Source organism: Theropithecus gelada, chromosome 4, assembly GCF_003255815.1.
Source record: "Theropithecus gelada isolate Dixy chromosome 4, Tgel_1.0, whole genome shotgun sequence".
NCBI lineage: Eukaryota > Metazoa > Chordata > Mammalia > Primates > Cercopithecidae > Theropithecus > Theropithecus gelada.
In genome coordinates this window covers 90,715,522-90,724,366 of record NC_037671.1, presented here as the reverse complement: position 1 = coordinate 90,724,366, position 8,845 = coordinate 90,715,522, and the positions used below count along the sequence as shown (strand labels likewise).

Genomic DNA, 8,845 nt, shown 5'->3' with positions numbered 1-8,845 from the left:
CCCACCAACTGGAAATTTTATTCAGGACAATAGGCTCATTTATTTTATAAAATAATATTATGAAAAAAATCCATTTTTAGTTTTATATTTCTGTATTAGTAATAGGTACTTTATAAGTGTTAAATTAATATCTATCGACTTAATAAATGGATTAATGAAATTATATAATGTTTATTCATATTATTTTAAAGTGATTTATAAACTAGTACAGAAAATAATAACTCATAATTCATTAAGTACATTCCTTCCTGAGGGGTTGTGCAGAAATTTTCCTGAGAAGAAACTGGGAGCCTGGTAGATTAGATATTATATGTTGGTGGCAGACAAGAAGGAATAGTACAAATGTAGAATTCCAAACTGTATGTGTTTAGGGCAAATAGATACATATGTAAAGAGAATTACACTGGTTAGAAAGGAGACACAGGAAGGGTTTGGGATGAGAGAGTTAAGTCTTGACAGTGTACTTCAATCCATGTTGGAGACTAAAATCAACTGAATCCCAGCATTATCCCTCGGATGATGAAGTATGAAAAAGGAATTTAAAATTTGTGAGTTGCTTTCCCAAAAATGTTTACCTTGCTAGGCCACAAAGTTATGCAAAAGTATGAGACAGTAGCTTTACTAGAGAGTTTCATTAGCTGTCCCAAACAGAAAGATACCCAGAGCCCAGGAAAGACACAGCCATAGCATGGGGTCCTGAGACAGTTGGATAGAGCACCTTTGCCATCCTGTTAAGGAGAGGTAAGGTGTATGTCTAACCAGGGCTCATGGTGCCACACCAGTTTGGGAATTGACACACAAATAAAGGTGTCAATAAAAGCAGCAGTATGATAGCACAAATGGTGCAGTGGCATCAGGACAGTTGAGATGTGGAAACCTTTAAGGGAAAAGAAATAATAAAATAATGCCTATGAGATAACTGGGATTACTGGGACATTGTCTCAAGCTAAGACATTTGGACATATTTATATCCATTCTGATAAATAATAATGACGGATAAGGTAGGGGTGTCTGTTTCTCTACCACGACACCAAATACGTAAGTTTAGTATTCTGGAAAACAGAGCTATGTAGAGTTACAGTTTGCAACCTGGGCAGTTGTGGGTTCTAATGTTACTCTGTTGGATACTTGGTCAGATTTGTTTCTATTGTTGTATTACCAAAATTTCACTGAAGATCTATATCCAGAATGATGGCCAGGGAAACCCTTTGGCTAATTCACAACTCTGGCTTTTAATCACAAAGGGACTAACTCTGTCCATCCTAAGTTTTTGGAAGCAAAGATATATTTAATTCATTATGCATTTTATCTAGTAATCTAAAGAGTTTAGTATTTTGGGAATACTACCAGTGTTCCTGTTTATGTGAAATTTAGATATTGAAAACAACTTAAAATAAAAATATATAACTTTATAAATTATTTCCACCAAGAAAATCCTGCTAATTCATAGCCTTTAATGATAACTATCTTCAAAGAGAAAAAATATAAATACCTTTATGCTACTCAACATATAAAAGATATAAAGCTGGAAAGGAGTCTCTAAACTTAGCTTGTTTTTGCTGTTGCTTCTAGATTTTCTGCATTGAACCATCTCAAACAGATGGTGATTTATAATATGTTTGGTGACCTCCAAAGAAAGGGATTCCAAAGCTTCTGAAGGTTAGCTTGTATAATGTGATCTTTGTGTTTATTATCTTTGTAGAAGACTAAAAATTTTATTCCATATATTGTCCTTCCATTATGCAAAATTTGTAACTGTGAATTTATTTTATAGTTTATAAGAAATAATAACTTATTAACTTATAAAATATAATCCTACAAATTATATTATTCCCATGTTATATAAGAAAAAAATGAAAATTTGAATGCTTTTCCCATGATCCCATAGAGAGTAAGGGGCAAAGCCAGAATTCCAGTTGAGGCCATCTGATTTTAAATCTGGTGTTCTCCACTATTGTAAACTTATTCTGCTTCTCTATGGACATGAACACAATTTACAGCTTGACTTCATTGATTCCTGGATTTGGGGTTATTTAAAATTGGAAGGTAGTAACTTAATTTGCCAAAAATGGAGGTCCCCATGGGCCGTTAATATAAAAAATAAATGCATCAAAACAGAATCAGAAAATTTAAGTGGCAAAGCTCCCCAAATCTTCTGCAAGAGAGACAATTTCAAAACAATTTTGGTTTTCTCTTTTATTTAATATATGCTTTCTGACTCTATTTTCTGCATGTATACATAACTTCAGTCATCAATGTCTTTATAGTCCACCATGCTTCTTGTGCTAGGTGAATTGTCCACTAGGCTTAATTTCTTGGCCTTCAGTAATTTTCTTGACTTTCTTCAAAATTCCTGGTTTTCTTGGCTACTTTATGATTGTGGAGTCTGAAAAATAGATAAAGTACAAATAAAAGCTGAACAGGTCACCATCTAAATGCCTGGTTTATTTTCAGGGTATCTGCAAGTTCTATGCATTTCATGGTCAGGTTGGCCACCAAGACCCATACTGTTTATAATATGAGTGACATTTGAGTAAACAACAAACATTGAGTAATTATTTTGAATTAGAAAATATTCAACTAAAATGTATTGTTAGTAGTATTAAAGAAAATATAAGATAAATTCTGAGTACAAACATATGTACAAGTATACCCACAGAAAAACACTAGGCTCAATGCCAAAAAAAAGCTAAATATTTTCCAACAGAAGGTAACAGAAGTACAGACTGAATGGTAGAAAGTGGGTTGTGGGGGGTTAATTTGGTGGGAAGAAAAAATAGATCTTAGATACAATAATCACTCAGCTCTTACCCTTGTAGCTCAATTTAAAAGGAGAGTTTGTGTGGTGGCTCTGCTGACTTAATTCTGTTTGAACTAGCGTAGTGGGAGTCAGAGTTAGGGCTTCATACCCAATCAGAGACTCAGCAGCTGTTACAATATCTAAAGGAAGTCCAAGAGAAGATATTCTTACTGGGACACATGGTACGAAATACTCTACAAGGAACAAGCCCTTTTCTCTTTAACATCTGTACCTCCACATGATTAGCATAAATGCCACATTGTCATTTTCTTTGCCAGAATTAAATGTTCCTAATAAGACCTGTTTTCAATTTAATAGTAAACTTTCAATCTACTTAACTACAATATAATGTTTATAATTAAAAGTGGCTTCTGATACTATTACCTCACTCCAACTGAACTTACAAGTTAATTACAATGTGAATTAAAAACGAAAGATAATCTAATCAACCAATTTTTGTGATTAATGAATTGAACACACAGTTTCAGATGTCCCCTATATATACCAAATATGATAACACCACCTATGTGCAAATATATATCTATATATACACACACACATATATATACACACACATATATACACACACTAGTATACCTATGCTGCCTTTTAAATGTTTGCTTATAATTACAGTAATGACCTAGGAGTGAGACATGGCTTGAGGGTTAATGACTGGCAGGGAAAATACATCTGGCCATTAACCCCAAATAAATATGCTTTCATAATTATTTCAAAAACTTCACAAGCATATATAGAGTGTAATGAAACCTTCAATGTTATCTAGGTCAGTGTCTGTTCCTCTCTTGAATGTTACAACATTTATTAATTATGTGAAATAGTTGTCAGAGATGTATTGTGGAACTTTGTAACTAAAATGTTTCGGAGATATGATAAATGCTGAAGATATATTATAAATATTCTTTCAAAAATGAATAAAACTATAGCCATTGCAAAATAGTGAAGTAGATAAATATCAAGCTGATTAATAAATTGGGAAAGAGTTCTTAGAAAATCACTTAGAATAAAGCATCATAAATATAAAGTTATAGAAAATATGAAAAGTGATTCAAGATAAATGTATCATAGATTAAAAAATTAAGGTATAAGTGTAAGAGAGAAAGACGGCAGAAAGATATTTGATGAGAAAATTTCTGATAGTTTTCTAGAGGTGAACATTTAAAAACAAGATCAAAGATGAAAGGTGAAAAACAATCTGAAGAGGATAACTAGAAACAAATTCACAAATACTTGTGAAGTTGCAGAACACCAAAGAAAGAAAAAAAAATATCTCAGAGGAAACAAGTCAGATGTACTAGATAGGCAAGAGAATTAGAACGTTACACTTTTCAACATCAATAATAAATGCCAGAAGACAATGAAAATACCTTTAATATGTTGAAGCCTTAAAGGTCAACTAAAATCTTAAACCCAGATAAACTAGCGTTCTAAAATAAAGATAAAACAAATTCATTTCCAAACATTAAAAAAACAAAATGATATCTTACCACTCACAGACCCTACCTGAAAGAAATAGTAAGGGAGGATGAAGAAACGAGCACGAGTAAAACTGAAACCAGAAGAAAAGAGTACAAGAAACACACTTGAACAAAGACACAGATGAACAAACACACAGATAAACGTGTTTTTCAATAGGACTACCAAAGATAAAAAGAGAAAGAATCACCACCTGTAAGAGTTTTCAAATCAGGTGGAGGCCGCCCGCCCTGGGTGGCTCGCGCTCCCTTCCTGCGTCCTCCATCGGTTCTCTCGTGAGTCCGTGGTCTCCTGTTCAGCTACCAGCCCTGCTTTCCCAGCTTGCGACTCGCGTCCTGGGCACGAAGAGACTGGACTCCGATTCGTCGCCTGAGCCTGTCCTCTGAGAAGTTCAAGGTACTTTGCACAATGTCAGCCACCCAGGCCAGTGTCCTCCAGCAATGGCTCCCATCCAGAAGAAGCTGGTAATTGTCGGTGACGGAGTCTGTGGCAAGACGTGCTTGCTCATTGTCTTCAGCAAGGAGCAGTTCCCAGAGGGGTACGCACCCTCAGGGTTTCAGGACTATGTGGCCCGTATCGAGGTGGATGGGAAACGGGTAGAGCTGACTTTGTGGGACACAGCCAGGCAGAAAGATGATGATCACCTGAGGTCCCTCTTTCAGTCAGACACTGGTGTTATACTTACGTGTTTCTTCATTGGCAACCCTGATAGTTTAGAAAACATCCCAGAGAAATGGACACAAAAAGTCAAGCATTTCTGTCCCAATGTGCCCATCATCCTGGTGGGGACCAAGAACGATCTTAGGAATGATGTGCACACAAGACAGGAGCTAGCCAAGATGAAGCAGAAGCGGGTGAGACGCGAAGAGGGCAGAGATATGGTCAAGGGGACCTGCCTTTGGGGTACATGGAGTGTTCAGCAAAGACCAAAGATGGAGTGAGAGAGGTTTTTGAAGTGGCTGCGAAAGCTGCTCTGCAAGCCAGACGTGGGAAGAAAAACTCTGGGTGACTTGTCTTGTGAAACCTTGCTGCAGGCACAGCGCTTAAGAGGTGAATTTTGAAGTGCTGTTGATTAATCTTAGTGGATGAACACTGGCTTTTTTCATTTATATGCAGTTTACCTAAGATTACAAATTTAAGGCACGTCATCTTGTTACCAGTATTTAGAAACCAACCCTGATTCTTAATGATGTTAAACCTGTCAGGCCTACCAGGATCCTTTTGCCACTACTCTAACAACCCTCCTCTACACTTCTGCCTGACACACCATGGCAAATTCAAAGAATTTCTTAACTTCTTGCTTGTGTCTAGAGAGAGAAACAGTTGGTAACTTTGCAAATTAGGCTGCAGCTACTTTATAACTAACCTTCGCTGCCTATCATCTGTCAACAGCAAGGTACTCTCATGAGACACAACTTCAGTACTTTACTCTTTAACAGGTTTCATTGGCATAGCTCTGGCGTGGGTATCTGGTTTTTTGAAAATGGGTTCTACAAGAAAGGCCCAAGGCCATACAGCTGTGGCACAGTTACAGTTCTGTGGTTTCATGTTAGTTACCTTAGAGTTATTGTGTAATTAGTGCCACTTAATGTATGTTACCAAAATGACTATATCTACCCCAGACTACATGTTGTATTTTTTTATAATTGAATTTCCTAGTATTGACATTTGTTATCCCCAAAGACAGTGTATTGCTTGTTAAAAAGTAAAGTGCATTTGGAAATGTCAAATGGAAAATTCATTTTTAAATAAATAAATACAAAAATAAAATAAGACAAAAGAAAAATACTAATGGAAATATAAGAACAAACATGGATTTTTCAGGTAATGTAGTCTAAGTTTCTTATATAGCTCAAAAATATTAGAGATAAACCAATAAAATAATAAAAATAAAAAAATAAAAATTTCAAAACAATAAAAAGAGAAAAATGATTAATAAAAATGTGATTATTCCAATAAACATTAGAAAATAAGTAAGGGAAAAAGATTATATTCAGTAAAAACAAAAGAAAGTAACAGAAGGAAGTAAAATATAATAATTACAATAAGTTGCAAACAGGTTAAAGTCTCCATAACATGGTAAGTGGTATAAAGAGATGTTTAGGCTATAAAGGTTATGACATAAAAAGGTTATCAAAGCCAGGTGATGGGGTTGTTTCCTGCTACCTGAAATGAGCAACTATTACCAACAGTCAGAATATTTAGGGATATCAAACTTGGTCATGATAAGGAATAATTTTGTAACAGTTAGGATTTTCTAAAGAAGGGAGTTTCTATTGAGGGAAGTTCTTCAAGCCTAGGCTAGATAAATGTTAAGTAAGAGGTGAGAGTTTTATATGTTGGACTTTTTAATACTAAGATCCTCTCACGCCAGGGTTTTTCACTTGTACAAAATAAAAAAAAAAAATAAAAAAAACAAACAAACTTCTGAATGCAGAATACTTTATTTTACTTTGAAGCATAATCAAGAAAAATATTTTAAGAATTTATTCTACTCATCACGGTATCCTACAGCCTTAGTACAGTGTGTGACACTTAACACAACTTCAATAAATAGTTCTTGAATTGAATTGAAAACCCTGGTAGATTTAATATAGTTTCAGGAAAATAATAGAAAGCTAAAGAGGATAAAAGTATAGACAATGATAGAAATAAACACAAAATTATTAAACTTTATAAAATCCCATACAGTGGGAAATATGAAGTGCATCTAGAAAATCATGAGAATTTTTCAAAATATACAAAAAAAGAAATAATTTTATCTGATGCATTTGGGTATGACCAACTATGAGAGAATGTAATTCTAAACTGATAGTATTATGTCTAGACAAGTATTAGCCTTTTTAAAGAAAAGAATTATTAAAAGTAATATTTTCCATTTTAAGAAATACATATTTTATAAGCAAACTACACCCAGATTAGCAAACCTATTGATTTCTCTATCCAGAGAGTGGACTGGGACTTTGGTTTTATTCTTCCATCCAGACAGGACCAAATACCTTCATTAAGAGGGGATTCACTGTAACTACATTTATTGCAATAAGTGTAGTTTCTTGGCAGGACTTGGCTCTGTGACAAGGGGTTTCCTCCATACGCATCTTACGAAGTCAGTTTCTAAAAGCTATAAATTATTTTTGAGTTTTACTAAAATAAAGTAGTGCGCTGTTTGCCAGACATGACTTTATTTCATCCAGCCCACAGGAGCAAAGGAGATGAATTTTAGGTTTTATTTCAACATACTCGAATTAATTTCTGTTTCTTTGAATACATAGGGGATTTCCTCTCACAACCACATACCCATTCACTATTTAGTGGTCACAGGATAAAAGACAGTTTCATATACTGGTTCTTGTGAAAATATAATGATTGTTGTTTACCTATTTTATAGAAAATATGAAAGACATATAGACTTTACCTTAGTTTTAAGCTGCTAAAATTCTACTGGGATCATTAAGTCCTTACCTGATCCTTCAGGTCTGAGGTCCATCAGCTCTACCCAGCTTTAAAAGTTTATTTATAAACTGCGTTTTCCCTAGAAAATATTTATCAGTCTCCTTTGTACTATAGTGTTTCACAAACATGTCTGATCGAAAGAATCATATGGGGAGCTTGCAAAAAATCTGAATTGTGGATGTGTCCCCTGGAGATTATGATTTGGTAGTTTAGGGAGACCTAAGAATCTGTGTTTTTAAGTCTCCCCAAGTGACTCCTAAAATCAGACAAGGTTGAGAAACACTGACTGACTACATGTTGCTCCTTCAGCACTTCCTCTGCACACCATATGGTATTCTGCGCCCCTAAAGGAGGTACACACTCTGAACGATGAGCTCATACCAGGAAGATAAACCCCAGAGCACTGTGACCCTTGCCCAAAAGTTCAGAAGAGATCAATGGCAGGATTTGTTTTGGCTGCATTTAGACAACATTTATCCAATAATGGTATTAAAAACATCTGCTTTTTTTGAAGCAAATGTGGATGTAATAAAATAAGTGCTTTATTGCAGATGAAAAACTATGTGGAGATGTGAGAAAGGAAACTTGTAACTAAAAGAATAACTCTTAAAGCCACAGGCAAACTCTTGTGATTTAAGTCAGCCAGCTCAGGAAGAGGAGCACCAGTCTCAGGCCCTTTGCTATGCAGTTTCATGGAGAATGCAGGTCACTTTTGCCTTGGTTTCATATTGCTTTTGGATTAATATCTTGTTTGTTCGATATGCAAATTGCTGGCTAATATTGTACCTGTTATACAGTACACACTTTCAATGAATGATTATTGAACAAAAGAGGGGTGTGAAATAGATGTTTTGGGAGATAGACTAAAAGTAATAGTTTGCATTAAACATATTTTTAATTTACCTATTGATTTTAATTAAGGTCTTGCTGAGTTTGCAATTCAAAGAGATTTTTAAGAGGAAATATACTTTAAATCTTTCCCATATGCTTTTCATATTCTTAATGTATAAAATAAGAGTCTTAAAGATTACAACGCACACACTTAAATGATGGCTTGTTAAATCAGTCTGCATCTAAATGAGATGAAAAAAAGCTTAT

General features: G+C 34.7%; 1 pseudogene; it reads left to right on the top strand.

The window, feature by feature from the left end:
• Positions 1-4,567: 4,567 nt before the first annotated feature.
• Positions 4,568-5,303, top strand: LOC112623460 (annotated as a pseudogene).
• The last annotated feature ends 3,542 nt before the right edge of the window (positions 5,304-8,845 follow it).